Genomic DNA, 3,068 nt, shown 5'->3' with positions numbered 1-3,068 from the left:
ATGCTTCCAAGAGTCTTCTTTCCACTTATAAAAGAATTGTGAGGAAAACTTCTCATCTATTCATCCACTATCAAGGTAGTACAAAGAACACCAGAAGTAAAAAAAATACATCCAGGTCCGTAGGCCACCTAGTTATGACTATAAGCACTGAAGTGAGCCAAGGATGCGACCTTGTCATTGCCCCTCCCTCATTTGAGCCGGACAAACCTTGTTGTAGTAGATAGTCAGGAAGTCGTCGTGTTAAGGCCCCATGGGACCAGCGCACCAGAACAACGATTATCGTATGCGTAGATCGGAAGGGTCCAACTTGCAGACACACGAACAAATAGGAACAAAGACCAGATCCACCGAAGACAAACGCCGACCAAATCCCATGAGATGCGCCAGAGACAAACCTGCACACACCCTCCGATGATTCTAGAAGCACCACCGGGATGGGGACTAGGCGGGGAGAACCTTCTTCAATCTTCATAGAGCCGCCGCCATGTCTCTCTAAGCAGGACACAAACCCTAAAAAAACTCAAAAAATCATGTAAAAACAAACCGCTCCCGCTGGCAAGGGCCGAGATGCACGATGCTTCCATGGCCCTAAAACAACATGAGACATGGTAGATCAGTGGCAGCGCTAACGGGAGGCACAAGAAACCCTAAACGGTTGGGGTGCCCTTGGGTACAGTGAAGGGTTGTTGACATTTGTCTAACATTGTTTCTTTACACTTATCAACAAATGAAAGATAATCATGCGTACCTTGAAATTTAGCTGAATTCTTTCCTGTTAAGGATCAGAAAATTGAGACATAATTCTATGTGCTAGGAGTAGGCGGGGTCTTTTTCCATTTGCTGGTCGATCAAGAGTCAAGGAACAACAAGTACTAGTCATGATCAAACCATCTGCCACATGGTGGCATAGGTATCCAGGTCACGCCTCCCTGCCGGTGGTCTAGAAAATCCTTCGAGATCATAGTCTTCTAGTGTCGAATTAAAAACATCACCTTGTTTGTTATGTGTGTCGGCCGAGTAGTGAGTAGGAAACTCCTTCAGAGATTATTTACTCGGATGTATGGGACCCGTGCCTATTTCAATTTGTAGACAAGAATATCATGTCTGTTTCATTGATGATTTTACCAGATTCGGTTCAATCTATCTCCTTATAAATAAATCCGATGTTTTCAAAAATGTCATCTCTTTCAGCAACATGTTAACTATTTATTTGATAGGAAAATTAACGCAGAACAAACAGATTGGGGAGGTGAATATTAAAAATTAAATCTGTTTTTGAGCTTATAGGCATCTCCCATCATGTTTTGTGCCCTAATGCACATGATCAAAACGGACCCGCTGAAAATATATCATGGAGGTTGGCCTCTCCCTTCTTTCCCATGCATCTATGCCCCTCAAGTTTTTGGATGAGCCATTCCGTACTGATGTCTACCGTATTAATCGTGTTCGTAGTTATGTTATTCATAACCAGACGCCCTTAGAACACATTGTTGGCACTAGAATCAACAACTCATTTCTTAGAATTTTCAGTTGTGCAGTTTTGCCCAACTTGCGACCATTCAACAACACAAACTTGAGTTTCTATTCGAATAGTGTGTCTTTCTTATAAGCGTGAGTTACCATGCATAGCACTAGAATGACATAATCTATTCACAGAATGCATCACAGAAGTGAATTTGAAGAATACACAATTGATGGAATGAACATGGTCTTAGATACTCCAGACGAATTACAGAGTGAGTATGAACAAATTGAATTGTAAAATTAAATCAGTGATACAAGCAACACACAATTACACAACTTGCATTTTATGCAGCGTAATTACCACAAATCCATGACTCGGCAGACATTGCTCACTAGAATTGTAATTTGCTAGCAAATGATTGCCCAAAGTTCCATCCCTTTGGCACAATATCATTGAACACAAGTGTGTGTCCATCACTATTGGTTAGTCTGAAGGAGAGCATCTTGCCAGTGAGGTTCGCAAGCAAGTGCCAGTTAGGACCCCAATTGCGTTCCATAGGTATCCACTCGTCGGAATCAGAGGTCTTGACATCCATGGACTCGATCGAGCCAGCTGCAGCAACATTGCTCACAAGCACAAGATTGAAATACTCGTGACCATTGATTATGAACCTCACGCCACCCCGCTTCACGCACGGAACTCTGCATGTGTGTGGCAGTGACATAGAAAAAAGATAAGTTATGTGGCTCCGATGACTCTGAACTAACTTTTGAACTTGCAAGAAGTGCATATATACCTTTGGTACATGATGGGGATGATGCCACCTTTATAAACACCGATCTTCTCCCAGGCCGGCTGGGCCATGTCGAAATGCGGCCGCGGTGGGTTGCACCAGCCGCCGTTGTCATTGGGGAGGACTTCGTTGGGCGGGCAGAAGTTCGTGGCCGTGACGGTGACCGTCACACCAGGCTTGCAAAACAACGGATCCGCGCGCTTTCGGTCGCATGCGAGCTTGTAGCACTGCCCACACGAGGCGCCGTCATTGAACAACACGGTGCTCAGAGCCACCGTGCGTGTCCCGTACCCTTAAGAGAAGAGGTTACCATACCCGCACGCGCCACCTGCAATATGCAATATATAGAACCCATCGCAAGTGTTAATACACAGAAGAACAAGATCAACCGGGCATGCACGTAGTAGATGGATGTACATGCGTGAGTTGAATGATTAGTTGATTACCCATTGTGTCAGAGGCGTCAGCGCCGCCGTAGAACGTCGCATGCGCCTTCTGCCAGACGAAGGGTTGCGGGGATGGCGTGGTCGGGTTGTCCGCGGCCACAGAGAGCACACAGCCGATCGCTGCCAGCAGCATCCCTGCAACAAATCGAGTTGGAGCCATATCGGCCGCTAGCTCTTGAAGTTTGATGAACTTGTGGCCTAAATGAATGGAAGCGTTTGTTCGTGTGTCTATATTGATCTGTTGCTGACAGTTGTGAGCTGCTGTGGTGTTCAAACGATCGTTTGTTTACATAGTGTTCACTGCGGTCGATTCGTACGTATGTCGCTGGAGGATTCAACAAGGCCACCCTGATTGGTTCAATGA

General features: G+C 45.5%; 1 pseudogene; it reads right to left on the bottom strand.

The window, feature by feature from the left end:
- Positions 1 to 1,856: 1,856 nt before the first annotated feature.
- On the bottom strand, positions 1,857 to 2,864 carry LOC123064546 (expansin-A24-like; annotated as a pseudogene).
- Between the last annotated feature and the right edge of the window lie 204 nt (positions 2,865 to 3,068).

This window comes from Triticum aestivum, chromosome 3B (genome assembly GCF_018294505.1).
Source record: "Triticum aestivum cultivar Chinese Spring chromosome 3B, IWGSC CS RefSeq v2.1, whole genome shotgun sequence".
NCBI classification, from domain to species: Eukaryota; Viridiplantae; Streptophyta; class Magnoliopsida; order Poales; family Poaceae; genus Triticum; species Triticum aestivum.
Note: the sequence above shows the minus strand (reverse complement) of the source record. Positions and strands in the feature narration are given on the sequence as shown.